The 25,102-nt window shown below is 47.6% G+C and overlaps 30 non-coding genes across 30 annotated transcripts; all 30 read right to left on the reverse strand.

The window, feature by feature from the left end:
- Nucleotides 1-3,834: 3,834 nt before the first annotated feature.
- On the reverse strand, nt 3,835-3,999 carry LOC147174656 (U1 spliceosomal RNA). Its single transcript, XR_015095046.1, has one exon. It is a non-coding gene; the product is annotated as a U1 spliceosomal RNA (small nuclear RNA).
- Nucleotides 4,000-4,388: 389 nt separating this feature from the next.
- LOC147174657 (U2 spliceosomal RNA) lies at nt 4,389-4,578 on the reverse strand. Its single transcript, XR_015095250.1, has one exon. It is a non-coding gene; the product is annotated as a U2 spliceosomal RNA (small nuclear RNA).
- A 5,550-nt stretch (nt 4,579-10,128) lies between these two features.
- LOC147174658 (U1 spliceosomal RNA) lies at nt 10,129-10,293 on the reverse strand. Its single transcript, XR_015095136.1, has one exon. It is a non-coding gene; the product is annotated as a U1 spliceosomal RNA (small nuclear RNA).
- A 389-nt stretch (nt 10,294-10,682) lies between these two features.
- LOC147174659 (U2 spliceosomal RNA) lies at nt 10,683-10,874 on the reverse strand. Its single transcript, XR_015095187.1, has one exon. It is a non-coding gene; the product is annotated as a U2 spliceosomal RNA (small nuclear RNA).
- A 324-nt stretch (nt 10,875-11,198) lies between these two features.
- LOC147174660 (U1 spliceosomal RNA) lies at nt 11,199-11,363 on the reverse strand. The gene has a single exon (XR_015095059.1). It is a non-coding gene; the product is annotated as a U1 spliceosomal RNA (small nuclear RNA).
- Nucleotides 11,364-11,752: 389 nt separating this feature from the next.
- On the reverse strand, nt 11,753-11,944 carry LOC147174661 (U2 spliceosomal RNA). The gene has a single exon (XR_015095088.1). It is a non-coding gene; the product is annotated as a U2 spliceosomal RNA (small nuclear RNA).
- A 324-nt stretch (nt 11,945-12,268) lies between these two features.
- LOC147174662 (U1 spliceosomal RNA) lies at nt 12,269-12,433 on the reverse strand. The gene has a single exon (XR_015095147.1). It is a non-coding gene; the product is annotated as a U1 spliceosomal RNA (small nuclear RNA).
- A 389-nt stretch (nt 12,434-12,822) lies between these two features.
- Nucleotides 12,823-13,014, reverse strand: LOC147174663 (U2 spliceosomal RNA). The gene has a single exon (XR_015095135.1). It is a non-coding gene; the product is annotated as a U2 spliceosomal RNA (small nuclear RNA).
- Nucleotides 13,015-13,338: 324 nt separating this feature from the next.
- LOC147174664 (U1 spliceosomal RNA) lies at nt 13,339-13,503 on the reverse strand. The gene has a single exon (XR_015094988.1). It is a non-coding gene; the product is annotated as a U1 spliceosomal RNA (small nuclear RNA).
- A 390-nt stretch (nt 13,504-13,893) lies between these two features.
- LOC147174665 (U2 spliceosomal RNA) lies at nt 13,894-14,085 on the reverse strand. The gene has a single exon (XR_015095133.1). It is a non-coding gene; the product is annotated as a U2 spliceosomal RNA (small nuclear RNA).
- Nucleotides 14,086-14,409: 324 nt separating this feature from the next.
- On the reverse strand, nt 14,410-14,574 carry LOC147174666 (U1 spliceosomal RNA). Its single transcript, XR_015094989.1, has one exon. It is a non-coding gene; the product is annotated as a U1 spliceosomal RNA (small nuclear RNA).
- Nucleotides 14,575-14,963: 389 nt separating this feature from the next.
- LOC147174667 (U2 spliceosomal RNA) lies at nt 14,964-15,155 on the reverse strand. The gene has a single exon (XR_015095089.1). It is a non-coding gene; the product is annotated as a U2 spliceosomal RNA (small nuclear RNA).
- A 324-nt stretch (nt 15,156-15,479) lies between these two features.
- On the reverse strand, nt 15,480-15,644 carry LOC147174668 (U1 spliceosomal RNA). The gene has a single exon (XR_015095274.1). It is a non-coding gene; the product is annotated as a U1 spliceosomal RNA (small nuclear RNA).
- Nucleotides 15,645-16,033: 389 nt separating this feature from the next.
- LOC147174669 (U2 spliceosomal RNA) lies at nt 16,034-16,225 on the reverse strand. The gene has a single exon (XR_015095122.1). It is a non-coding gene; the product is annotated as a U2 spliceosomal RNA (small nuclear RNA).
- Nucleotides 16,226-16,549: 324 nt separating this feature from the next.
- On the reverse strand, nt 16,550-16,714 carry LOC147174670 (U1 spliceosomal RNA). The gene has a single exon (XR_015094990.1). It is a non-coding gene; the product is annotated as a U1 spliceosomal RNA (small nuclear RNA).
- Nucleotides 16,715-17,103: 389 nt separating this feature from the next.
- Nucleotides 17,104-17,295, reverse strand: LOC147174671 (U2 spliceosomal RNA). The gene has a single exon (XR_015095123.1). It is a non-coding gene; the product is annotated as a U2 spliceosomal RNA (small nuclear RNA).
- Nucleotides 17,296-17,619: 324 nt separating this feature from the next.
- Nucleotides 17,620-17,784, reverse strand: LOC147174672 (U1 spliceosomal RNA). Its single transcript, XR_015094991.1, has one exon. It is a non-coding gene; the product is annotated as a U1 spliceosomal RNA (small nuclear RNA).
- A 389-nt stretch (nt 17,785-18,173) lies between these two features.
- LOC147174673 (U2 spliceosomal RNA) lies at nt 18,174-18,365 on the reverse strand. The gene has a single exon (XR_015095113.1). It is a non-coding gene; the product is annotated as a U2 spliceosomal RNA (small nuclear RNA).
- Nucleotides 18,366-18,689: 324 nt separating this feature from the next.
- Nucleotides 18,690-18,854, reverse strand: LOC147174674 (U1 spliceosomal RNA). Its single transcript, XR_015095271.1, has one exon. It is a non-coding gene; the product is annotated as a U1 spliceosomal RNA (small nuclear RNA).
- Nucleotides 18,855-19,243: 389 nt separating this feature from the next.
- Nucleotides 19,244-19,435, reverse strand: LOC147174675 (U2 spliceosomal RNA). The gene has a single exon (XR_015095195.1). It is a non-coding gene; the product is annotated as a U2 spliceosomal RNA (small nuclear RNA).
- A 324-nt stretch (nt 19,436-19,759) lies between these two features.
- Nucleotides 19,760-19,924, reverse strand: LOC147174676 (U1 spliceosomal RNA). Its single transcript, XR_015095022.1, has one exon. It is a non-coding gene; the product is annotated as a U1 spliceosomal RNA (small nuclear RNA).
- A 389-nt stretch (nt 19,925-20,313) lies between these two features.
- On the reverse strand, nt 20,314-20,505 carry LOC147174677 (U2 spliceosomal RNA). The gene has a single exon (XR_015095127.1). It is a non-coding gene; the product is annotated as a U2 spliceosomal RNA (small nuclear RNA).
- A 324-nt stretch (nt 20,506-20,829) lies between these two features.
- Nucleotides 20,830-20,994, reverse strand: LOC147174678 (U1 spliceosomal RNA). The gene has a single exon (XR_015094992.1). It is a non-coding gene; the product is annotated as a U1 spliceosomal RNA (small nuclear RNA).
- Nucleotides 20,995-21,383: 389 nt separating this feature from the next.
- LOC147174679 (U2 spliceosomal RNA) lies at nt 21,384-21,575 on the reverse strand. The gene has a single exon (XR_015095137.1). It is a non-coding gene; the product is annotated as a U2 spliceosomal RNA (small nuclear RNA).
- Nucleotides 21,576-21,899: 324 nt separating this feature from the next.
- LOC147174680 (U1 spliceosomal RNA) lies at nt 21,900-22,064 on the reverse strand. The gene has a single exon (XR_015095031.1). It is a non-coding gene; the product is annotated as a U1 spliceosomal RNA (small nuclear RNA).
- Nucleotides 22,065-22,453: 389 nt separating this feature from the next.
- LOC147174681 (U2 spliceosomal RNA) lies at nt 22,454-22,645 on the reverse strand. The gene has a single exon (XR_015095143.1). It is a non-coding gene; the product is annotated as a U2 spliceosomal RNA (small nuclear RNA).
- A 324-nt stretch (nt 22,646-22,969) lies between these two features.
- Nucleotides 22,970-23,134, reverse strand: LOC147174682 (U1 spliceosomal RNA). Its single transcript, XR_015095047.1, has one exon. It is a non-coding gene; the product is annotated as a U1 spliceosomal RNA (small nuclear RNA).
- A 389-nt stretch (nt 23,135-23,523) lies between these two features.
- Nucleotides 23,524-23,715, reverse strand: LOC147174683 (U2 spliceosomal RNA). The gene has a single exon (XR_015095167.1). It is a non-coding gene; the product is annotated as a U2 spliceosomal RNA (small nuclear RNA).
- Nucleotides 23,716-24,039: 324 nt separating this feature from the next.
- On the reverse strand, nt 24,040-24,204 carry LOC147174684 (U1 spliceosomal RNA). Its single transcript, XR_015095158.1, has one exon. It is a non-coding gene; the product is annotated as a U1 spliceosomal RNA (small nuclear RNA).
- A 389-nt stretch (nt 24,205-24,593) lies between these two features.
- LOC147174685 (U2 spliceosomal RNA) lies at nt 24,594-24,785 on the reverse strand. The gene has a single exon (XR_015095168.1). It is a non-coding gene; the product is annotated as a U2 spliceosomal RNA (small nuclear RNA).
- Nucleotides 24,786-25,102: the final 317 nt, after the last annotated feature.

Here is a 25,102-nt window from a genome sequence, read left to right on the forward strand (position 1 = left end):
TTTGCACTGCTTTTGTCAAGTTCCCGTTGACCACAAATTTGCTGGTAATATCTCGATACAGCAGGCCCACCCACTCTAGATACCTTCCCGGGAAACCCCATTTTTGCAGTAGCCTAAAAAGGTACTGGTGCGAGATCCGATCAAAAGCCTTCTCAAAGTCTAAATTTAGGACTACTAGCCGCATATTTCTGTCTCTCGCATAACAGATGGTGTCACGAATCAGCATAAGGCTGTCCGTGATCTTCCTCCCCGCGATGGCACAGGTTTGGTCCGGGTCGATCAAATCCTGTAAAAACACAGACATACGCATAGCTAAAAGTTTGCTAAAAAGTTTGCAATCAACATTTAAAAGTGTAATTGGACGCCAGTTGTTCAGGTCTGTTTTGTCTCCCTTCTTATGCAGTAAAGTGACTATCCCTATTCTAAAACTGTCTGGTAGTCGGTTTGTTTTGTCCAGTTCATTAAAAACAGTGAGTAAGTCTGGTGCTAAAATGTCCCAAAAAGTCAGGTAAAATTCCGAGCAGAGGCCATCCTCGCCCGGAGATTTTGCCTTCTTCAATTGTTTTACACATGTATTTAGTTCTTCAGGTGTAAAATCCTGTGTTAAAGGCCCATTGTCAGTCACTGTTTTTTCAATGAAGTTTAAAACCTCTACCATTATCTCCTCTTGGGTATCTTTACGCTCATACAGTTTTTGATAGTAAGTTTCCACTGCTTCAATTATTTCATTATTTGTTTCTGTAATAGTCCCGTTTTCTTTTTTTAGTTTAAAAATGCCCCCACCCTTGCTCATAATTTTTTTAAAGAAGTACCTTGTGCATTTTTCACCTTCTTCTATTTCCTTCTCTCTGCTCCTTAATAAAAACCCTTTGCTCTGAATATCTGCCATTGCTTTCATTTCTTTTTTGATCTCTTTAATTTCATCATTAAAATTTATCCCCTCTTGTGTCAGATTAAAATACCTTTGCAGTCTCTTTTGCATTGCCAGCATACATTTCATTTCCTTGATTTTCTTCTCTCTTCCTGCTTTTTTAAAAAAAGTCTGAGTCCTTACCTTCATCATTTCCCACCATTGTGCCCGTGATTTGTAAAGGTCTTGAAGGGTCTGCCAGTCCTTGTACCGCTCCCTGTACTGAGAGACCAAAGTCTCGTCCTCGAGCAGGGAGCAGTTCAATTTCCACAGACCTCTTCCAATAGTCACGCCAGAAGAAAGTGAAAGGGTGCAAGACAGTATTAGGTGATCTGAGAAAAAAACAGGAGTTAATCTAGCATCAATCTGTGTCCAACCCCGTGTAAATACGTAATCTATGCGAGAGGCTCTGGTGCCGTCACCACTAAACCAGGTGAAGCCCTCCTCTCTTGGATGCATGGTTTTAAAGCAGTCCTCTAATTTGAATACGCGGCACATGTCTTGCAATAAAACCGATGTTTTGTCAATTTTTAAAATCCTCCCCAGCTCCCTTCCTATTCCCTATCCCTTCCTTCCTATTTAAAACACAATTAAAATCACCTCCAATAATTAGTGGATTATGACCTAGCATGTGCGACTGCAAATTCTCTAAAATATCATACCTGTTATGCTTTTCATTAGAACCATAAATATTTAAAAGGCTAAAGTCCCGTTCTGTAAAAGTTAAATGTGCTAACAGTGCTCGTCCGTCTCTCACCACTGTGCTCCCCTTTAAAACAATCTGAGGATTATTTATTAAAATGGCCACTCCATCATTTCTATTTTCGTTTGAGCCACTCCATAGTGATGGATGTGGCCACATTTCCTCCCACTGTTTGTAATTTCTTAAAAAGGGTATGCCACATTCTTGGATTAAAAACAGATCAGATTTAAAAGTTTTTAGAAATGTTAAAACGCTCTGAGCTCTAATCTTTGACTTCACGCTTCTAACGTTAATAGTTGAGAAGGTGAGGTTCATAGGTATGATTAAAAATAAAAAAATAAAAACACAGATGGGGTTACAAAATTTTAAGAGAACATTATTTTAAAAAAAACAAGGCAGTCGCTAAGGTATTTCTCGAGAGCGTATTTCTTCCTTTACCTCAGCAAAAGGGGCAGAGCTAAAACAATGGTCGTCTGTCAGGGGCACTTGAGGTGGTGATCGCTCACGCAACCTTAAATTCATAGTGTTTCTGCTTTTTGGCGTTGATTGCAGTACTATGTTTAAAAAGGAGAGTTCATTTGGTGAATCCGAGGGGAAGACCCTGGTCTCCCCCACCTCGCTATCTGGGCTCCCGGGCCTTCCCCTCTTCTCCGTGGACAGGGGAGACTCAGAGGACCGTTGAGATGCAAGCCTTTTATTATTTTGAGCACAAGTGATCTGGGTGTCTTCACTGTCAGCCTCATGTGGACTGACTTCGCTTGACTCGCTTGTGGGCATTTCTTGCAGCATCTCACTTTCCTCTGAGCTCTCGATTGGTGGGGCCGGCCTGCTCTCCTCCCCTTGCCCCTCCTCACCTGTCCCCTCTCCACCAATGACAGGATTTGGAGGGAAATTTGAATTTTCTTTGGGACATTCAATTTGTTTGTCAGCTTCATTTCCATTTCCTTGTGCCATTTCTTTTCCAGCCTTCAGTTTGTTGGCAAATGATTTTGGACAATTTCTGTAGAGGTGGTTAGTTTCCCCACAAAGATTGCACTTTCTGCCATTGGTACATTCTTCAAAAGTATGCCCAATTACTCTACATTTCCTACAAATTGTTTTCTCACACGCTTCCGCCAGGTGTCCATGCTCACCACACTTGCGGCAGAGCTTGGGCTGGCCCTGGTAATGTATGTAGCCCCGGTTTTCACCCAAGACTATCATTGGTGGGAGATGTTTCAGGCCCTGAAAGCCCTGGGGGTCCTGCCATTGTTGGATGGGTACCCGCCAGGCACAGTTCCAGATGCCGTCCTCATCCCTCACCTTCACAGCCTGGCCTTTAACCGTGCAATATCTACCCAGCCAAAAACAAATGTCTTCTGCATTCACTGTCTCATTAAACATTCTGACAATAACTGTTTTAGCAGCATTATCAGTCAGTTTTTCAACATTGAACACAGAGAACTGGGCTTTCACATTTTCAAAACGAGTCCAAAATTCACGAAGGTTCACAGCAGAGGTGAAACTCACATCAAATCCCTTACTAAAGGGCAAAGTTATAATACAATTTAAATCCTCAGCTTTAAATTTCAGGGTTTGTTGGACAAGCTTTCTGGAGAAGTCCAGCCTGGACATCCACAGAGGCTCACCACCATCCCTTTCCCGAAACATAAATCGGACACTGTGGTGCCTCCGCATGCCGGCATATGTAGCCGACATGTCGGAGACAACCACTTGGTCACAACTTCTCACGAATAAAAAAACAGTACACTCACCTTGGTCGTTCTCCTATAACACAAAGTTTAAACAACACAATAACAATACCCCTGCAATTGAGTTAGATTCACAGCCACAACAGGCATAGAATTATCTCTCAGCAGAGGCGATCGCAGTCTTAGCCAAAAGGCCGAGAAGCGATGAAGAGGATAACTGACGGACTCAAGTACAGGCTTCTCAGTCTACCCACTCTCACAGTCGGTCATGTTACACCAAGCAGCGCTGCTCTTATGGACACTGAGACGGAGGAAACCTTGTCTGCTGACTTAACCATTCATTATTCACAAGCCTTCACATAAGCAGCTGCAGTCCAACAACTTTTGCAGTCTTCCTGCAGGATGAAAGACCAAGCGCCTGCTGCGGTCCCGGCCAGACTTGTGAAGAAAGCCAGAAGACCATAGTCAAGTCTTGCTCATTTGTGTTAATTGGTTTCAAGACTATCGCTCTTAATTATTGACATACAAGCCAGGGAAGAGCACGAACGCAGTTCCCCACTATCAGAAATTATGCAGTCGAGATTCCCACATTTGGAGAATTCGCAATGGTCAATGCAGCCGCCAGTGCAATGGCTGCACCTCGCCCTGGGTGAACCACATTCTTGATCATGGTGTCACCCCTGCCAGGTAAGTATGCCTTCCTCAGCCTGGACACGGGGTCTTGCTTTTTTCCACTCACCCTCTTGAATGACTGTGCCATTCGTACACTGGCGAATGCCTGGCCCAGCATGATGGGCCAGTTTCTCTCAGTGGATTAGAACGGCGTGTGTACTTCGCACAGGGCGTTAGAGGAGGTCACAGGCACAACTGCGGAGCATGCAATAGCTGAATGAGCTCAAGTGTCAAGCCTCTGGAACGGGTTCGACTCACCGGGTTGGTGGACAGCAGAGTAGATGTGTGTCGGCAACCTCGCCTGCTTCCCAATTTGACGACATGGTTGCTTCCGCCACACCTACTTGTGCGCACGTGAGTATTGCCACAGCCCGTTTTCTCTGTCTAGATTAGCATTTTCGTTGACCAGCGGAGGTGGTGCACCGCTCCTGGAAATACTGCAATACCAGGATGATGCGCAGAATGGGCAAAGTAAGCTCTGAATCCCATCTCCCTGTTCAAAAAAGCAATTTAATATGAAGTCTCCAGATAGGAGACACATCAGATATTAAACTGATAAGAACAGATCTTTTTCATGTTTTTATTGTCACTTTTCAATCAATTACAAATTTACATTTCTCCAATATGGAGCATTCATTTTGTCTCAAATATGACATATAAAAATAAAAACAAAATGAAAAAACATTCATATCTATTGTGCAGGAGCGTAGCACTGCATTACTAAGTGGGACTTCATCCCACCCTCTCAAAAAGCGCTTGTCCAGGACCTGCCGGGTCACCCTTTTTGCTCCTTCCCTCCTGGAGAGCCAGGCCGTCGCTGCCGAGACCTTCATAGTGTAGCTCCGGTTCCCTCCTCCGGGCGGGCACAGGCGACGCTTCTTGGTGGCTGTGTCCTTGGCCTGCCGCGTGCAGCCTTGATGGTCTCTGCAGCCATTCGGAGCACAGCCACGGGGGGGGTCTGCCTGTGCCTCCTTACCAGCAAGTTTCTGGAGGTCCACATGGCGTCTTTGATGGCGGCAAGGGTGAGCCAGTCTTTCGCAAACTCCTCTCGGGAACACTTGGCTTGGCTCACCCCGTAGAGCACGTATTGTGCATTTAGGACCTCCCTTGCTGGCAAGTCCGGGAATTTTCTCAGGTGGCCGGCTGTTGCCCACAGGTCTACGGCAGCACTGCACTCCCAGAGGAGGTGCCTCACCGACTCCTGGGCGCCACAACCAGGTCGGGGGCAGGTTGAGTGCGCTGACATTCCTCGGGAGTGCATAACGGCCCTGACTGGGAGAATCTCGTGGGCCACCATCCACGACAGGTCCCGAAGTCTGTTTGGGAGGGCAGGATGGTTGGCGTTGCGCCAAACAGTTGTGGGCTTGCCGAATGCAAGCCCGCGCACTTGACTCGCTGTTTGCCGCTCCTGCACAATAGAGATGAGAGACTTGTGATTTTTCAAAATGTGACAATCTTCATTTTCCAATTTAAAATTTCTTAAAAATTTTGGGATAAAAGAATGTGCTGGTGGTAAATTAAAAGACACCGGAAGTCTTTGGTCGCTGGGTATTAGTTTTAATTTACGGAGGTACGATCCCATCCAGAATCGTGTCATTGCTTGACTTTTGGGATTGCTGGATGGTCCCAGAGCATTTTGCAGATGGAGGGCCACATATCTGCTGCCCAAAAAGAGCTGGAGGTCCGGCACGCCTTTTCCACCCTTCTCTTTTGTTTTTTTCATCGTGTCCCTCCTCAGTCTTTCCCATTTAGAACCCCAGATAAAGTAAAAAATTGCACGGTCCAAATCTAAAAGCACATTTCTTTTTGGGATAAAAACTGAACTGATTAATAAAAGCAAGGGTAAAATTACTGCTTTTATTATTAAAATCTTCCCCTCTAAAGTCAACTCTCTCAGTCTCCAAAAGCCAAGTTTTTTTCTCACTTTCCCTACCACGTCGCCCCAGTTTGTATCCCCTCCCCCTCCCTTACTGAATTTAATCCCAAGTATTTTCTGGTCCGTTTGTATCTCCGTCAGGGGCAGTCCTGTCTTCTGTGTCGCGGTCCATGGTCCGTAAAACTGTGCTTGGGTCTTGTCTCTGTTGAGTTTAGAGCCAGACGCTCTTCCATACCAGTCAGTCAAGTCCAGGGTCCTTGTCACGGATAAAATGTCAGAACACAGGATGTTAATATCGTCCATATATAAAACACACTTTGTTGTGAGTCCCCCGCCCCCTGGAATACTCACCCCCTCGATCATTTTGTCCCTTCTCAAAATCTGTGCCAACGGTTCTATGCATAGAACATAGAGGAGGGCAGATAAGGGACAGCCCTGACGGACGCCGCAGTTAATTTGCACTGCTTTTGTCAAGTTCCCGTTGACCACAAATTTGCTGGTAATATCTCGATACAGCAGGCCCACCCACTCTAGATACCTTCCCGGGAAACCCCATTTTTGCAGTAGCCTAAAAAGGTACTGGTGCGAGATCCGATCAAAAGCCTTCTCAAAGTCTAAATTTAGGACTACTAGCCGCATATTTCTGTCTCTCGCATAACAGATGGTGTCACGAATCAGCATAAGGCTGTCCGTGATCTTCCTCCCCGCGATGGCACAGGTTTGGTCCGGGTCGATCAAATCCTGTAAAAACACAGACATACGCATAGCTAAAAGTTTGCTAAAAAGTTTGCAATCAACATTTAAAAGTGTAATTGGACGCCAGTTGTTCAGGTCTGTTTTGTCTCCCTTCTTATGCAGTAAAGTGACTATCCCTATTCTAAAACTGTCTGGTAGTCGGTTTGTTTTGTCCAGTTCATTAAAAACAGTGAGTAAGTCTGGTGCTAAAATGTCCCAAAAAGTCAGGTAAAATTCCGAGCAGAGGCCATCCTCGCCCGGAGATTTTGCCTTCTTCAATTGTTTTACACATGTATTTAGTTCTTCAGGTGTAAAATCCTGTGTTAAAGGCCCATTGTCAGTCACTGTTTTTTCAATGAAGTTTAAAACCTCTACCATTATCTCCTCTTGGGTATCTTTACGCTCATACAGTTTTTGATAGTAAGTTTCCACTGCTTCAATTATTTCATTATTTGTTTCTGTAATAGTCCCGTTTTCTTTTTTTAGTTTAAAAATGCCCCCACCCTTGCTCATAATTTTTTTAAAGAAGTACCTTGTGCATTTTTCACCTTCTTCTATTTCCTTCTCTCTGCTCCTTAATAAAAACCCTTTGCTCTGAATATCTGCCATTGCTTTCATTTCTTTTTTGATCTCTTTAATTTCATCATTAAAATTTATCCCCTCTTGTGTCAGATTAAAATACCTTTGCAGTCTCTTTTGCATTGCCAGCATACATTTCATTTCCTTGATTTTCTTCTCTCTTCCTGCTTTTTTAAAAAAAGTCTGAGTCCTTACCTTCATCATTTCCCACCATTGTGCCCGTGATTTGTAAAGGTCTTGAAGGGTCTGCCAGTCCTTGTACCGCTCCCTGTACTGAGAGACCAAAGTCTCGTCCTCGAGCAGGGAGCAGTTCAATTTCCACAGACCTCTTCCAATAGTCACGCCAGAAGAAAGTGAAAGGGTGCAAGACAGTATTAGGTGATCTGAGAAAAAAACAGGAGTTAATCTAGCATCAATCTGTGTCCAACCCCGTGTAAATACGTAATCTATGCGAGAGGCTCTGGTGCCGTCACCACTAAACCAGGTGAAGCCCTCCTCTCTTGGATGCATGGTTTTAAAGCAGTCCTCTAATTTGAATACGCGGCACATGTCTTGCAATAAAACCGATGTTTTGTCAATTTTAAAATCCTCCCCAGCTCCCTTCCTATCCTTCCTATTTAAAACACAATTAAAATCACCTCCAATAATTAGTGGATTATGACCTAGCATGTGCGACTGCAAATTCTCTAAAATATCATACCTGTTATGCTTTTCATTAGAACCATAAATATTTAAAAGGCTAAAGTCCCGTTCTGTAAAAGTTAAATGTGCTAACAGTGCTCGTCCGTCTCTCACCACTGTGCTCCCCTTTAAAACAATCTGAGGATTATTTATTAAAATGGCCACTCCATCATTTCTATTTTCGTTTGAGCCACTCCATAGTGATGGATGTGGCCACATTTCCTCCCACTGTTTGTAATTTCTTAAAAAGGGTATGCCACATTCTTGGATTAAAAACAGATCAGATTTAAAAGTTTTTAGAAATGTTAAAACGCTCTGAGCTCTAATCTTTGACTTCACGCTTCTAACGTTAATAGTTGAGAAGGTGAGGTTCATAGGTATGATTAAAAATAAAAAAATAAAAACACAGATGGGGTTACAAAATTTTAAGAGAACATTATTTTAAAAAAAACAAGGCAGTCGCTAAGGTATTTCTCGAGAGCGTATTTCTTCCTTTACCTCAGCAAAAGGGGCAGAGCTAAAACAATGGTCGTCTGTCAGGGGCACTTGAGGTGGTGATCGCTCACGCAACCTTAAATTCATAGTGTTTCTGCTTTTTGGCGTTGATTGCAGTACTATGTTTAAAAAGGAGAGTTCATTTGGTGAATCCGAGGGGAAGACCCTGGTCTCCCCCACCTCGCTATCTGGGCTCCCGGGCCTTCCCCTCTTCTCCGTGGACAGGGGAGACTCAGAGGACCGTTGAGATGCAAGCCTTTTATTATTTTGAGCACAAGTGATCTGGGTGTCTTCACTGTCAGCCTCATGTGGACTGACTTCGCTTGACTCGCTTGTGGGCATTTCTTGCAGCATCTCACTTTCCTCTGAGCTCTCGATTGGTGGGGCCGGCCTGCTCTCCTCCCCTTGCCCCTCCTCACCTGTCCCCTCTCCACCAATGACAGGATTTGGAGGGAAATTTGAATTTTCTTTGGGACATTCAATTTGTTTGTCAGCTTCATTTCCATTTCCTTGTGCCATTTCTTTTCCAGCCTTCAGTTTGTTGGCAAATGATTTTGGACAATTTCTGTAGAGGTGGTTAGTTTCCCCACAAAGATTGCACTTTCTGCCATTGGTACATTCTTCAAAAGTATGCCCAATTACTCTACATTTCCTACAAATTGTTTTCTCACACGCTTCCGCCAGGTGTCCATGCTCACCACACTTGCGGCAGAGCTTGGGCTGGCCCTGGTAATGTATGTAGCCCCGGTTTTCACCCAAGACTATCATTGGTGGGAGATGTTTCAGGCCCTGAAAGCCCTGGGGGTCCTGCCATTGTTGGATGGGTACCCGCCAGGCACAGTTCCAGATGCCGTCCTCATCCCTCACCTTCACAGCCTGGCCTTTAACCGTGCAATATCTACCCAGCCAAAAACAAATGTCTTCTGCATTCACTGTCTCATTAAACATTCTGACAATAACTGTTTTAGCAGCATTATCAGTCAGTTTTTCAACATTGAACACAGAGAACTGGGCTTTCACATTTTCAAAACGAGTCCAAAATTCACGAAGGTTCACAGCAGAGGTGAAACTCACATCAAATCCCTTACTAAAGGGCAAAGTTATAATACAATTTAAATCCTCAGCTTTAAATTTCAGGGTTTGTTGGACAAGCTTTCTGGAGAAGTCCAGCCTGGACATCCACAGAGGCTCACCACCATCCCTTTCCCGAAACATAAATCGGACACTGTGGTGCCTCCGCATGCCGGCATATGTAGCCGACATGTCGGAGACAACCACTTGGTCACAACTTCTCACGAATAAAAAAACAGTACACTCACCTTGGTCGTTCTCCTATAACACAAAGTTTAAACAACACAATAACAATACCCCTGCAATTGAGTTAGATTCACAGCCACAACAGGCATAGAATTATCTCTCAGCAGAGGCGATCGCAGTCTTAGCCAAAAGGCCGAGAAGCGATGAAGAGGATAACTGACGGACTCAAGTACAGGCTTCTCGGTCTACCTACTCTCACAGTCGGTTATGTTACACCAAGCAGCGTTGCTCTTATGGACACTGAGACGGAGGAAACCTTGTCTGCTGACTTAACCATTCATTATTCACAAGCCTTCACATAAGCAGCTGCAGTCCAACAACTTTTGCAGTCTTCCTGCAGGATGAAAGGCCAAGCGCCTGCTGCGGTCCCGGCCAGACTTGTGAAGAAAGCCAGAAGACCATAGTCAAGTCTTGCTCATTTGTGTTAATTGGTTTCAAGACTATCGCTCTTAATTTTTGACATACAAGCCAGGGAAGAGCGCGAACGCAGTTCCCCACTATCAGAAATTATGCAGTCGAGATTCCCACATTTGGAGAATTCGCAAGGGTCAATGCAGCCGCCAGTGCAATGGCTGCACCTCGCCCTGGGTGAACCACATTCTTGATCATGGTGTCACCCCTGCCAGGTAAGTATGCCTTCCTCAGCCTGGACACGGGGTCTTGCTTTTTTCCACTCACCCTCTTGAATGACTGTGCCATTCGTACACTGGCGAATGCCTGGCCCAGCATGATGGGCCAGTTTCTCTCAGTGGATTAGAACGGCGTGTGTACTTCGCACAGGGCGTTAGAGGAGGTCACAGGCACAACTGCGGAGCATGCAATAGCTGAATGAGCTCAAGTGTCAAGCCTCTGGAACGGGTTCGACTCACCGGGTTGGTGGACAGCAGAGTAGATGTGTGTCGGCTACGTCGCCTGCTTCCCAATTTGACGACATGGTTGCTTCCGCCACACCTACTTGTGCGCACGTGAGTATTGCCACAGCCCGTTTTCTCTGTCTAGATTAGCATTTTCGTTGACCAGCGGAGGTGGTGCACCGCTCCTGGAAATACTGCAATAACAAGATGATGCGCGGAATGGGCAAAGCAAGCTCTGAATCCCATCTCCCTGTTCAAAAAAGCAATTTAATATGAAGTCTCCAGATAGGAGACATATCAGATATTAAACTGATAAGAACAGATACTACACTTGATCTTAGCCAAAAGGCTGAGAAGCGATGAAGAGGATAACTGACGGACTCAAGTACAGGCTTCTCGGTCTACCCACTCTCACAGTCAGTCATGTTACACCAAGCAGCGCTGCTCTTATGGACACTGAGACGGAGGAAACCTTGTCTGCTGACTTAACCATTCATTATTCACAAGCCTTCACATAAGCAGCTGCAGTCCAACAACTTTTGCAGTCTTCCTGCAGGATGAAAGACCAAGCACCTGCTGCGGTCCCGGCCAGACTTGTGAAGAAAGCCAGAAGACCATAGTCAAGTCTTGCTCATTTGTGTTAATTGGTTTCAAGACTATCACTCTTAATTATTGACATACAAGCCAGGGAAGAGCGCGAACGCAGTTCCACACTATCAGAAATTATGCAGTCGAGATTCCCACATTTGGAGAATTCGCAATGGTCAATGCAGCCGCCAGTGCAATGGCTGCACCTCGCCCTGGGTGAACCACATTCTTGATCATGGTGTCACCCCTGCCAGGTAAGTATGCCTTCCTCAGCCTGGGCACGGGGTCTTGCTTTTTTCCACTCACCCTCTTGGATGACTGTGCTATTCGTACACTGGCGAATGCCTGGCCCAGCATGATGGGCCAGTTTCTCTCAGTGGATTAGAACGGCGTGTGTACTTCGCACAGGGCATTAGAGGAGGTCACAGGCACAACTGCGGAGCATGCAATAGCTGAATGAGCTCAAGTGTCAAGCCTCTGGAACGGGTTCGACTCACCGGATTGGTGGACAGCAGAGTAGATGTGTGTCGGCTACGTCGCCTGCTTCCCAATTTGACGACATGGTTGCTTCCGCCACACCTACTTGTGCGCACGTGAGTATTGCCACAGCCCGTTTTCTCTGTCTAGATTAGCATTTTCGTTGACCAGCGGAGGTGGTGCACCGCTCCTGGATATACTGCAATACCAGGATGATGCGCGGAATGGGCAAAGCAAGCTCTGAATCCCATCTCCCTGTTCAAAAAAGCAATTTAATATGAAGTCTCCTGATAGGAGACATATCAGATATTAAACTGATAAGAACAGATACTACACTTGATCTTAGCCAAAAGGCCGAGAAGCGATGAAGAGGATAACTGACGGACTCAAGTACAGGCTTCTCGGTCTACCCACTCTCACAGTCGGTCATGTTACACCAAGCAGCGCTGCTCTTATGGACACTGAGACGGAGGAAACCTTGTCTGCTGACTTAACCATTCATTATTCACAAGCCTTCACATAAGCAGCTGCAGTCCAACAACTTTTGCAGTCTTCCTGCAGGATGAAAGACCAAGCGCCTGCTGCGGTCCCGGCCAGACTTGTGAAGAAAACCAGAAGACCATAGTCAAGTCTTGCTCATTTGTGTTAATTGGTTTCAAGACTATCGCTCTTAATTATTGACATACAAGCCAGGGAAGAGCGCGAACGCAGTTCCCCACTATCAGAAATTATGCAGTCGAGATTCCCACATTTGGAGAATTCGCAAGGGTCAATGCAGCCGCCAGTGCAATGGCTGCACCTCGCCCTGGGTGAACCACATTCTTGATCATGGTGTCACCCCTGCCAGGTAAGTATGCCTTCCTCAGCCTGGGCACGGGGTCTTGCTTTTTTCCACTCCCCCTCTTGGATGACTGTGCCATTCGTACACTGGCGAATGCCTGGCCCAGCATGATGGGCCAGTTTCTCTCAGTGGATTAGAACGGCGTGTGTACTTCGCACAGGGCATTAGAGGAGGTCACAGGCACAACTGCGGAGCATGCAATAGCTGAATGAGCTCAAGTGTCAAGCCTCTGGAACGGGTTCGACTCACCGGGTTGGTGGACAGCAGAGTAGATGTGTGTCGGCTACGTCGCCTGCTTCCCAATTTGACGACATGGTTGCTTCCGCCACACCTACTTGTGCGCACGTGAGTATTGCCACAGCCCGTTTTCTCTGTCTAGATTAGCATTTTCGTTGACCAGCGGAGGTGGTGCACCGCTCCTGGATATACTGCAATACCAGGATGATGCACGGAATGGGCAAAGCAAGCTCTGAATCCCATCTCCCTGTTCAAAAAAGCAATTTAATATGAAGTCTACTGATAGGAGACATATCAGATATTAAACTGATAAGAACAGATACTACACTTGATCTTAGCCAAAAGGCCGAGAAGCGATGAAGAGGATAACTGACGGACTCAAGTACAGGCTTCTCGGTCTACCAACTCTCACAGTCGGTCATGTTACACCAAGCAGCGCTGCTCTTATGGACACTGAGACGGAGGAAACCTTGTCTGCTGACTTAACCATTCATTATTCACAAGCCTTCACATAAGCAGCTGCAGTCCAACAACTTTTGCAGTCTTCCTGCAGGATGAAAGACCAAGCGCCTGCTGCGGTCCCGGCCAGACTTGTGAAGAAAGCCAGAAGACCATAGTCAAGTCTTGCTCATTTGTGTTAATTGGTTTCAAGACTATCGCTCTTAATTATTGACATACAAGCCAGGGAAGAGCGCGAACGCAGTTCCCCACTATCAGAAATTATGCAGTCGAGATTCCCACATTTGGAGAATTCGCAATGGTCAATGCAGCCGCCAGTGCAATGGCTGCACCTCGCCCTGGGTGAACCACATTCTTGATCATGGTGTCACCCCTGCCAGGTAAGTATGCCTTCCTCAGCCTGGGCACGGGGTCTTGCTTTTTTCCACTCACCCTCTTGGATGACTGTGCCATTCGCACACTGGCGAATGCCTGGCCCAGCATGATGGGCCAGTTTCTCTCAGTGGATTAGAACGGCGTGTGTACTTCGCACAGGGCATTAGAGGAGGTCACAGGCGCAACTGCGGAGCATGCAATAGCTGAATGAGCTCAAGTGTCAAGCCTCTGGAACGGGTTCGACTCACCGGATTGGTGGACAGCAGAGTAGATGTGTGTCGGCTAAGTCGCCTGCTTCCCAATTTGACGACATGGTTGCTTCCGCCACACCTACTTGTGCGCACGTGAGTATTGCCACAGCCCCTTTTCTCTGTCCAAATCTAGCATTTTCGTTGACCAGCGGAGGTGGTGCACCGCTCCTGGATTTACTGCAATACCAGGATGATGCGCGGAATGGGCAAAGCAAGCTCTGAATCCCATCTCCCTGTTCAAAAAAGCAATTTAATATGAAGTCTCCTGATAGGAGACATATCAAATATTAAACTGATAAGAACAGATACTACACTTGATCTTAGCCAAAAGGCCGAGAAGCGATGAAGAGGATAACTGACGGACTCAAGTACAGGCTTCTCGGTCTACCAACTCTCACAGTCGGTCATGTTACACCAAGCAGCGCTGCTCTTATGGACACTGAGACGGAGGAAACCTTGTCTGCTGACTTAACCATTCATTATTCACAAGCCTTCACATAAGCAGCTGCAGTCCAACAACTTTTGCAGTCTTCCTGCAGGATAAAAGACCAAGCACCTGCTGCGGTCCCGGCCAGACTTGTGAAGAAAGCCAGAAGACCATAGTCAAGTCTTGCTCATTTGTGTTAATTGGTTTCAAGACTATCACTCTTAATTATTGACATACAAGCCAGGGAAGAGCGCGAACGCAGTTCCCCACTATCAGAAATTATGCAGTCGAGATTCCCACATTTGGAGAATTCGCAATGGTCAATGCAGCCGCCAGTGCAATGGCTGCACCTCGCCCTGGGTGAACCACATTCTTGATCATGGTGTCACCCCTGCCAGGTAAGTATGCCTTCCTCAGCCTGGGCACGGGGTCTTGCTTTTTTCCACTCACCCTCTTGGATGACTGTGCTATTCGTACACTGGCGAATGCCTGGCCCAGCATGATGGGCCAGTTTCTCTCAGTGGATTAGAACGGCGTGTGTACTTCGCACAGGGCATTAGAGGAGGTCACAGGCACAACTGCGGAGCATGCAATAGCTGAATGAGCTCAAGTGTCAAGCCTCTGGAACGGGTTCGACTCACCGGATTGGTGGACAGCAGAGTAGATGTGTGTCGGCTACGTCGCCTGCTTCCCAATTTGACGACATGGTTGCTTCCGCCACACCTACTTGTGCGCACGTGAGTATTGCCACAGCCCGTTTTCTCTGTCTAGATTAGCATTTTCGTTGACCAGCGGAGGTGGTGCACCGCTCCTGGATATACTGCAATACCAGGATGATGCGCGGAATGGGCAAAGCAAGCTCTGAATCCCATCTCCCTGTTCAAAAAAGCAATTTAATATGAAGTCTCCTGATAGGAGACATATCAGATATTAAACTGATAAGAACAGATACTACACTTGATCTTAGCCAAAAGGCCGAGAAGCGATGAAGAGGATAACTGACGGACTCAAGTACAGGCTTCTCGGTCTACCCACTCTCACAGTCGGTCATGTTACACCAAGCAGCGCTGCTCTTATGGACACTGAGACGGAGGAAACCTTGTCTGCTGACTTAACCATTCATTATTCACAAGCCTTCACATAAGCAGCTGCAGTCCAACAACTTTTGCAGTCTTCCTGCAGGATGAAAGACCAAGCGCCTGCTGCGGTCCCGGCCAGACTTGTGAAGAAAACCAGAAGACCATAGTCAAGTCTTGCTCATTTGTGTTAATTGGTTTCAAGACTATCGCTCTTAATTATTGACATACAAGCCAGGGAAGAGCGCGAACGCAGTTCCCCACTATCAGAAATTACGCAGTCGAGATTCCCACATTTGGAGAATTCGCAAGGGTCAATGCAGCCGCCAGTGCAATGGCTGCACCTCGCCCTGGGTGAACCACATTCTTGATCATGGTGTCACCCCTGCCAGGTAAGTATGCCTTCCTCAGCCTGGGCACGGGGTCTTGCTTTTTTCCACTCACCCTCTTGGATGACTGTGCCATTCGTACACTGGCGAATGCCTGGCCCAGCATGATGGGCCAGTTTCTCTCAGTGGATTAGAACGGCGTGTGTACTTCGCACAGGGCATTAGAGGAGGTCACAGGCACAACTGCAGAGCATGCAATAGCTGAATGAGCTCAAGTGTCAAGCCTCTGGAACGGGTTCGACTCACCGGGTTGGTGGACAGCAGAGTAGATGTGTGTCGGCTACGTCGCCTGCTTCCCAATTTGACGACATGGTTGCTTCCGCCACACCTACTTGTGCGCACGTGAGTATTGCCACAGCCCGTTTTCTCTGTCTAGATTAGCATTTTCGTTGACCAGCGGAGGTGGTGCACCGCTCCTGGATATACTGCAATACCAGGATGATGCACGGAATGGGCAAAGCAAGCTCTGAATCCCATCTCCCTGTTCAAAAAAGCAATTTAATATGAAGTCTCCAGATAGGAGACATATCAGATATTAAACTGATAAGAACAGATACTACACTTGATCTTAGCCAAAAGGCCGAGAAGCGATGAAGAGGATAACTGACGGACTCAAGTACAGGCTTCTCGGTGTACCAACTCTCACAGTCGGTCATGTTACACCAAGCAGCGCTGCTCTTATGGACACTGAGACGGAGGAAACCTTGTCTGCTGACTTAACCATTCATTATTCACAAGCCTTCACATAAGCAGCTGCAGTCCAACAACTTTTGCAGTCTTCCTGCAGGATGAAAGACCAAGCGCCAGCTGCGGTCCCGGCCAGACTTGTGAAGAAAGCCAGAAGACCATAGTCAAGTCTTGCTCATTTGTGTTAATTGGTTTCAAGACTATCGCTCTTAATTATTGACATACAAGCCAGGGAAGAGCGCGAACGCAGTTCCCCACTATCAGAAATTATGCAGTCGAGATTCCCACATTTGGAGAATTCGCAATGGTCAATGCAGCCGCCAGTGCAATGGCTGCACCTCGCCCTGGGTGAACCACATTCTTGATCATGGTGTCACCCCTGCCAGGTAAGTATGCCTTCCTCAGCCTGGGCACGGGGTCTTGCTTTTTTCCACTCACCCTCTTGGATGACTGTGCCATTCGCACACTGGCGAATGCCTGGCCCAGCATGATGGGCCAGTTTCTCTCAGTGGATTAGAACGGCGTGTGTACTTCGCACAGGGCATTAGAGGAGGTCACAGGCGCAACTGCGGAGCATGCAATAGCTGAATGAGCTCAAGTGTCAAGCCTCTGGAACGGGTTCGACTCACCGGATTGGTGGACAGCAGAGTAGATGTGTGTCGGCTAAATCGCCTGCTTCCCAATTTGACGACATGGTTGCTTCCGCCACACCTACTTGTGCGCACGTGAGTATTGCCACAGCCCGTTTTCTCTGTCTAAATTAGCATTTTCATTGACCAGCGGAGGTGGTGCACCGCTCCTGGATATACTGCAATACCAGGATGATGCACGGAATGGGCAAAGCAAGCTCTGAATCCCATCTCCCTGTTCAAAAAAGCAATTTAATATGAAGTCTCCAGATAGGAGACATATCAGATATTAAACTGATAAGAACAGATACTACACTTGATCTTAGCCAAAAGGCCGAGAAGCGATGAAGAGGATAACTGACGGACTCAAGTACAGGCTTCTCGGTGTACCAACTCTCACAGTCGGTCATGTTACACCAAGCAGCGCTGCTCTTATGGACACTGAGACGGAGGAAACCTTGTCTGCTGACTTAACCATTCATTATTCACAAGCCTTCACATAAGCAGCTGCAGTCCAACAACTTTTGCAGTCTTCCTGCAGGATGAAAGACCAAGCGCCTGCTGCGGTCCCGGCCAGACTTGTGAAGAAAGCCAGAAGACCATAGTCAAGTCTTGCTCATTTGTGTTAATTGGTTTCAAGACTATCGCTCTTAATTATTGACATACAAGCCAGGGAAGAGCGCGAACGCAGTTCCCCACTATCAGAAATTATGCAGTCGAGATTCCCACATTTGGAGAATTCGCAATGGTCAATGCAGCCGCCAGTGCAATGGCTGCACCTCGCCCTGGGTGAACCACATTCTTGATCATGGTGTCACCCCTGCCAGGTAAGTATGCCTTCCTCAGCCTGGGCACGGGGTCTTGCTTTTTTCCACTCACCCTCTTGGATAACTGTGCCATTCGCACACTGGCGAATGCCTGGCCCAGCATGATGGGCCAGTTTCTCTCAGTGGATTAGAACGGCGTGTGTACTTCGCACAGGGCATTAGAGGAGGTCACAGGCGCAACTGCGGAGCATGCAATAGCTGAATGAGCTCAAGTGTCAAGCCTCTGGAACGGGTTCGACTCACCGGATTGGTGGACAGCAGAGTAGATGTGTGTCGGCTAAGTCGCCTGCTTCCCAATTTGACGACATGGTTGCTTCCGCCACACCTACTTGTGCGCACGTGAGTATTGCCACAGCCCGTTTTCTCTGTCTAAATTAGCATTTTCGTTGACCAGCGGAGGTGGTGCACCGCTCCTGGATTTACTGCAATACCAGGATGATGCGCGGAATGGGCAAAGCAAGCTCTGAATCCCATCTCCCTGTTCAAAAAAGCAATTTAATATGAAGTCTCCTGATAGGAGACATATCAGATATTAAACTGATAAGAACAGATACTACACTTGATCTTAGCCAAAAGGCCGAGAAGCGATGAAGAGGATAACTGACGGACTCAAGTACAGGCTTCTCGGTCTACCAACTCTCACAGTCGGTCATGTTACACCAAGCAGCGCTGCTCTTATGGACACTGAGACGGAGGAAACCTTGTCTGCTGACTTAACCATTCAATATTCACAAGCCTTCACATAAGCAGCTGCAGTCCAACAACTTTTGCAGTCTTCCTGCAGGATGAAAGACCAAGCACCTGCTGCGGTCCCGGCCAGACTTGTGAAGAAAGCCAGAAGACCATAGTCAAGTCTTGCTCATTTGTGTTAATTGGTTTCAAGACTATCACTCTTAATTATTGACATACAAGCCAGGGAAGAGCGCAAACGCAGTTCCCCACTATCAGAAATTATGCAGTCGAGATTCCCACATTTGGAGAATTCGCAAGGGTCAATGCAGCCGCCAGTGCAATGGCTGCACCTCGCCCTGGGTGAACCACATTCTTGATCATGGTGTCACCCCTGCCAGGTAAGTATGCCTACCTCAGCCTGGACACGGGGTCTTGCTTTTTTCCACTCACCCTCTTGAATGACTGTGCCATTCGTACACTGGCGAATGCCTGGCCCAGCATGATGGGCCAGTTTCTCTCAGTGGATTAGAACGGCGTGTGTACTTCGCACAGGGCGTTAGAGGAGGTCACAGGCACAACTGCGGAGCATGCAATAGCTGAATGAGCTCAAGTGTCAAGCCTCTGGAACGGGTTCGACTCACCGGGTTGGTGGACAGCAGAGTAGATGTGTGTCGGCTACGTCGCCTGCTTCCCAATTTGACGACATGGTTGCTTCCGCCACACCTACTTGTGCGCACGTGAGTATTGCCACAGCCCGTTTTCTCTGTCTAGATTAGCATTTTCGTTGACCAGCGGAGGTGGTGCACCGCTCCTGGAAATACTGCAATAACAAGATGATGCGCGGAATGGGCAAAGCAAGCTCTGAATCCCATCTCCCTGTTCAAAAAAGCAATTTAATACAAAGTCTCCAGATAGGAGACATATCAGATATTAAACTGATAAGAACAGATACTACACTTGATCTTAGCCAAAAGGCTGAGAAGCGATGAAGAGGATAACTGACGGACTCAAGTACAGGCTTCTCGGTCTACCCACTCTCACAGTTGGTCATGTTACACCAAGCAGCGCTGCTCTTATGGACACTGAGACGGAGGAAACCTTGTCTGCTGACTTAACCATTCATTATTCACAAGCCTTCACATAAGCAGCTGCAGTCCAACAACTTTTGCAGTCTTCCTGCAGGATGAAAGACCAAGCGCCTGCTGCGGTCCCGGCCAGACTTGTGAAGAAAGCCAGAAGACCATAGTCAAGTCTTGCTCATTTGTGTTAATTGGTTTCAAGACTATCGCTCTTAATTATTGACATACAAGCCAGGGAAGAGCGCGAACGCAGTTCCCCACTATCAGAAATTATGCAGTCGAGATTACCACATTTGGAGAATTCGCAATGGTCAATGCAGCCGCCAGTGCAATGGCTGCACCTCGCCCTGGGTGAACCACATTCTTGATCATGGTGTCACCCCTGCCAGGTAAGTATGCCTTCCTCAGCCTGGGCACGGGGTCTTGCTTTTTTCCACTCACCCTCTTGGATGACTGTGCCATTCGTACACTGGCGAATGCCTGGCCCAGCATGATGGGCCAGTTTCTCTCAGTGGATTAGAACGGCGTGTGTACTTCGCACAGGGCATTAGAGGAGGTCACAGGCACAACTGCGGAGCATGCAATAGCTGAATGAGCTCAAGTGTCAAGCCTCTGGAACGGGTTCGACTCACCGGGTTGGTGGACAGCAGAGTAGATGTGTGTCGGCTACGTCGCCTGCTTCCCAATTTGACGACATGGTTGCTTCCGCCACACCTACTTGTGCGCACGTGAGTATTGCCACAGCCCGTTTTCTCTGTCTAGATTAGCATTTTCGTTGACCAGCGGAGGTGGTGCACCGCTCCTGGATATACTGCAATACCAGGATGATGCACGGAATGGGCAAAGCAAGCTCTGAATCCCATCTCCCTGTTCAAAAAAGCAATTTAATATGAAGTCTCCAGATAGGAGACATATCAGATATTAAACTGATAAGAACAGATACTACACTTGATCTTAGCCAAAAGGCCAAGAAGCGATGAAGAGGATAACTGACGGACTCAAGTACAGGCTTCTCGGTCTACCTACTCTCACAGTCGGTTATGTTACACCAAGCAGCGTTGCTCTTATGGACACTGAGACGGAGGAAACCTTGTCTGCTGACTTAACCATTCATTATTCACAAGCCTTCACATAAGCAGCTGCAGTCCAACAACTTTTGCAGTCTTCCTGCAGGATGAAAGGCCAAGCGCCTGCTGCGGTCCCGGCCAGACTTGTGAAGAAAGCCAGAAGACCATAGTCAAGTCTTGCTCATTTGTGTTAATTGGTTTCAAGACTATCGCTCTTAATTATTGACATACAAGCCAGGGAAGAGCGCGAACGCAGTTCCCCACTATCAGAAATTATGCAGTCGAGATTCCCACATTTGGAGAATTCGCAATGGTCAATGCAGCCGCCAGTGCAATGGCTGCACCTCGCCCTGGGTGAACCACATTCTTGATCATGGTGTCACCCCTGCCAGGTAAGTATGCCTTACTCAGCCTGGACACGGGGTCTTGCTTTTTTCCACTCACCCTCTTGAATGACTGTGCCATTCGTACACTGGCGAATGCCTGGCCCAGCATGATGGGCCAGTTTCTCTCAGTGGATTAGAACGGCGTGTGTACTTCGCACAGGGCGTTAGAGGAGGTCACAGGCACAACTGCGGAGCATGCAATAGCTGAATGAGCTCAAGTGTCAAGCCTCTGGAACGGGTTCGACTCACCGGGTTGGTGGACAGCAGACTAGATGTGTGTCGGCAACGTCGCCTGCTTCCCAATTTGACGACATGGTTGCTTCCGCCACACCTACTTGTGCGCACGTGAGTATTGCCACAGCCCGTTTTCTCTGTCTAGATTAGCATTTTCGTTGACCAGCGGAGGTGGTGCACCGCTCCTGGATATACTGCAATACCAGGATGATGCACGGAATGGGCAAAGCAAGCTCTGAATCCCATCTCCCTGTTCAAAAAAGCAATTTAATATGAAGTCTACTGATAGGAGACATATCAGATATTAAACTGATAAGAACAGATACTACACTTGATCTTAGCCAAAAGGCCGAGAAGCGATGAAGAGGATAACTGACGGACTCAAGTACAGGCTTCTCGGTCTACCAACTCTCACAGTCGGTCATGTTACACCAAGCAGCGCTGCTCTTATGGACACTGAGACGGAGGAAACCTTGTCTGCTGACTTAACCATTCATTATTCACAAGCCTTCACATAAGCAGCTGCAGTCCAACAACTTTTGCAGTCTTCCTGCAGGATGAAAGGCCAAGCGCCTGCTGCGGTCCCGGCCAGACTTGTGAAGAAAGCCAGAAGACCATAGTCAAGTCTTGCTCATTTGTGTTAATTGGTTTCAAGACTATCGCTCTTAATTATTGACATACAAGCCAGGGAAGAGCACGAACGCAGTTCCCCACTATCAGAAATTATGCAGTCGAGATTCCCACATTTGGAGAATTCGCAATGGTCAATGCAGCCGTCAGTGCAATGGCTGCACCTCGCCCTGGGTGAACCACATTCTTGATCATGGTGTCACCCCTGCCAGGTAAGTATGCCTTCCTCAGCCTGGACACGGGGTCTTGCTTTTTTCCACTCACCCTCTTGAATGACTGTGCCATTCGTACACTGGCGAATGCCTGGCCCAGCATGATGGGCCAGTTTCTCTCAGTGGATTAGAACGGCGTGTGTACTTCGCACAGGGCGTTAGAGGAGGTCACAGGCACAACTGCGGAGCATGCAATAGCTGAATGAGCTCAAGTGTCAAGCCTCTGGAACGGGTTCGACTCACCGGGTTGGTGGACAGCAGAGTAGATGTGTGTCGGCTACGTCGCCTGCTTCCCAATTTGACGACATGGTTGCTTCCGCCACACCTACTTGTGCGCACGTGAGTATTGCCACAGCCCGTTTTCTCTGTCTAGATTAGCATTTTCGTTGACCAGCGGAGGTGGTGCACCGCTCCTGGAAATACTGCAATAACAAGATGATGCGCGGAATGGGCAAAGCAAGCTCTGAATCCCATCTCCCTGTTCAAAAAAGCAATTTAATATGAAGTCTCCTGATAGGAGACATATCAGATATTAAACTGATAAGAACAGATACTACACTTGATCTTAGCCAAAAGGCCGAGAAGCGATGAAGAGGATAACTGACGGACTCAAGTACAGGCTTCTCGGTCTACCCACTCTCACAGTCGGTCATGTTACACCAAGCAGCGCTGCTCTTATGGACACTGAGACGGAGGAAACCTTGTCTGCTGACTTAACCATTCATTATTCACAAGCCTTCACATAAGCAGCTGCAGTCCAACAACTTTTGCAGTCTTCCTGCAGGATGAAAGGCCAAGCGCCTGCTGCGGTCCCGGCCAGACTTGTGAAGAAAGCCAGAAGACCATAGTCAAGTCTTGCTCATTTGTGTTAATTGGTTTCAAGACTATCGCTCTTAATTATTGACATACAAGCCAGGGAAGAGCACGAACGCAGTTCCCCACTATCAGAAATTATGCAGTCGAGATTCCCACATTTGGAGAATTCGCAATGGTCAATGCAGCCGCCAGTGCAATGGCTGCACCTCGCCCTGGGTGAACCACATTCTTGATCATGGTGTCACCCCTGCCAGGTAAGTATGCCTTCCTCAGCCTGGACACGGGGTCTTGCTTTTTTCCACTCACCCTCTTGAATGACTGTGCCATTCGTACACTGGCGAATGCCTGGCCCAGCATGATGGGCCAGTTTCTCTCAGTGGATTAGAACGGCGTGTGTACTTCGCACAGGGCGTTAGAGGAGGTCACAGGCACAACTGCGGAGCATGCAATAGCTGAATGAGCTCAAGTGTCAAGCCTCTGGAACGGGTTCGACTCACCGGGTTGGTGGACAGCAGAGTAGATGTGTGTCGGCAACGTCGCCTGCTTCCCAATTTGACGACATGGTTGCTTCCGCCACACCTACTTGTGCGCACGTGAGTATTGCCACAGCCCGTTTTCTCTGTCTAGATTAGCATTTTCGTTGACCAGCGGAGGTGGTGCACCGCTCCTGGAAATACTGCAATACCAGGATGATGCGCAGAATGGGCAAAGTAAGCTCTGAATCCCATCTCCCTGTTCAAAAAAGCAATTTAATATGAAGTCTCCAGATAGGAGACATATCAGATATTAAACTGATAAGAACAGATACTACACTTGATCTTAGCCAAAAGGCCGAGAAGCGATGAAGAGGATAACTGACGGACTCAAGTACAGGCTTCTCGGTCTACCAACTCTCACAGTCGGTCATGTTACACCAAGCAGCGCTGCTCTTATGGACACTGAGACGGAGGAAACCTTGTCTGCTGACTTAACCATTCATTATTCACAAGCCTTCACATAAGCAGCTGCAGTCCAACAACTTTTGCAGTCTTCCTGCAGGATGAAAGACCAAGCGCCTGCTGCGGTCCCGGCCAGACTTGTGAAGAAAGCCAGAAGACCATAGTCAAGTCTTGCTCATTTGTGTTAATTGGTTTCAAGACTATCGCTCTTAATTTTTGACATACAAGCCAGGGAAGAGCGCGAACGCAGTTCCCCACTATCAGAAATTATGCAGTCGAGATTCCCACATTTGGAGAATTCGCAAGGGTCAATGCAGCCGCCAGTGCAATGGCTGCACCTCGCCCTGGGTGAACCACATTCTTGATCATGGTGTCACCCCTGCCAGGTAAGTATGCCTTCCTCAGCCTGGACACGGGGTCTTGCTTTTTTCCACTCACCCTCTTGAATGACTGTGCCATTCGTACACTGGCGAATGCCTGGCCCAGCATGATGGGCCAGTTTCTCTCAGTGGATTAGAACGGCGTGTGTACTTCGCACAGGGCGTTAGAGGAGGTCACAGGCACAACTGCGGAGCATGCAATAGCTGAATGAGCTCAAGTGTCAAGCCTCTGGAACGGGTTCGACTCACCGGGTTGGTGGACAGCAGAGTAGATGTGTGTCGGCTACGTCGCCTGCTTCCCAATTTGACGACATGGTTGCTTCCGCCACACCTACTTGTGCGCACGTGAGTATTGCCACAGCCCGTTTTCTCTGTCTAGATTAGCATTTTCGTTGACCAGCGGAGGTGGTGCACCGCTCCTGGAAATACTGCAATACCAGGATGATGCGCAGAATGGGCAAAGTAAGCTCTGAATCCCATCTCCCTGTTCAAAAAAGCAATTTAATATGAAGTCTCCAGATAGGAGACATATCAGATATTAAACTGATAAGAACAGATACTACACTTGATCTTAGCCAAAAGGCCGAGAAGCGATGAAGAGGATAACTGACGGACTCAAGTACAGGCTTCTCGGTCTACCAACTCTCACAGTCGGTCATGTTACACCAAGCAGCGCTGCTCTTATGGACACTGAGACGGAGGAAACCTTGTCTGCTGACTTAACCATTCATTATTCACAAGCCTTCACATAAGCAGCTGCAGTCCAACAACTTTTGCAGTCTTCCTGCAGGATGAAAGACCAAGCGCCTGCTGCGGTCCCGGCCAGACTTGTGAAGAAAGCCAGAAGACCATAGTCAAGTCTTGCTCATTTGTGTTAATTGGTTTCAAGACTATCGCTCTTAATTATTGACA

Source organism: Leptonotus elevatus, chromosome 5 (assembly GCF_054856555.1).
Source record: "Leptonotus elevatus isolate MCC_2025b chromosome 5, RoL_Lele_1.0, whole genome shotgun sequence".
Classification (NCBI taxonomy): Eukaryota; Metazoa; Chordata; class Actinopteri; order Syngnathiformes; family Syngnathidae; genus Leptonotus; species Leptonotus elevatus.